This window comes from Triticum aestivum, chromosome 5B, assembly GCF_018294505.1.
Source record: "Triticum aestivum cultivar Chinese Spring chromosome 5B, IWGSC CS RefSeq v2.1, whole genome shotgun sequence".
In the NCBI taxonomy this organism is placed as follows: Eukaryota; Viridiplantae; Streptophyta; class Magnoliopsida; order Poales; family Poaceae; genus Triticum; species Triticum aestivum.
Genome location: NC_057807.1, coordinates 289310611 through 289311947, shown reverse-complemented (window position 1 = coordinate 289311947; position 1337 = coordinate 289310611).

Sequence of the window (1337 nt, the reverse complement as noted above, 5' to 3'; positions counted from 1 at the left end):
ATATATATATATATATATATATATATATCATGATCTTTCAAACATGAGGAGCTTGCCAAAGGATAAAATGAAAAAGGGAAAGGTGAGGATCACCTTGACTCAAGCAAAAAGTAAAAACATAAAGTAAAAGATAGGCCCTTTGCAGAGGGAAGCAGAGGCTGTCATGTGCGTTTAGGGTTGATGCACAAAATCTTAATGCAAAAGAACGTCACTTTATATTGCCCCTTGTATGTGGACCTTTATTATGCAGTCCGTCGCTTTTATTACTTCCACAACAAGTTCGTACAAAGCTTATTTTCTCTGCACTAATAAGTCATACATATTTAGAGAGCAATTTTTATTGCTTTCACCAATAACAACTTACTTCAAGGATCTTACTCAATCCATAGGTAGGTATAGTGGACTCTCATGGCAAAACTGGGTTTAAGGGTATTTGGAAGCACAAGTAGTATCTCTACTTGGTGCAAGGAATTTGGCTAGCATGAGGGGGAAAGGCAAGCTCAACATCTTTGGAAGGTCAATGACAATATACTTTAACTGAGATGTCGGAAAACATAAACTATTACGTTGTCTTCCTTGTCCAACGTCAACTCTTTTAGCATGTCATACTTAATGAGTGCTCCCAATTATAAAAAGGTGTCCAAGATAATATATTTATATGTGAACCCCTCTTTCCTTATCACTTCCTATTAATTGCAACGATGACCAAGGCTACGCTCATCAACTCTCAACAATTTTTATGCCTCATACTTTCTATGTGTGAAGTTATCACTATCCATAAGATCAATATGAACTCTTTTATTTTTTCTACTTTCTCAAGATCATGGCAACAAAGCAAAGCCCTTGACTCAACACTAATCTTTATTATAGATAGCTCACGGACTCGATTACAGAAAGAGATCACAAAGCATAACTCAAAACTACTTGATATCAAAACTTGAATCTACTAGATCAAGATACTACTAAAAGGATCGAACTAAATAAAATGGTAAAGAAAAGAGTGTGATGGTGATACGATACCGGGGCACCTCCCCCAAGCTTGGCAGTTGCCAAGGGGAGTGCCCATACCCATGTGATTATGTCCTCGAAGGTGATGGAGGTGGTGAGGGTGGATTTGTTGCATTTTTTCTTCTCTAGCTTGCGTCTGAGGCTAAACTTTTCCTCCCTCGGATCCTCATTCTCGAGCTCAAGTTTCATTATCTTTTTGCATAATGCCGCTTTGTTGTTCCTACAAAAAACATGGTGGGATAGATTGGACCTTAGGGAGGCTTGACTTCTTGAACTCTACATGCATATCGCCAGGTTGAGGTAGTGGATCGTCCTCTTCATCAGAGCTT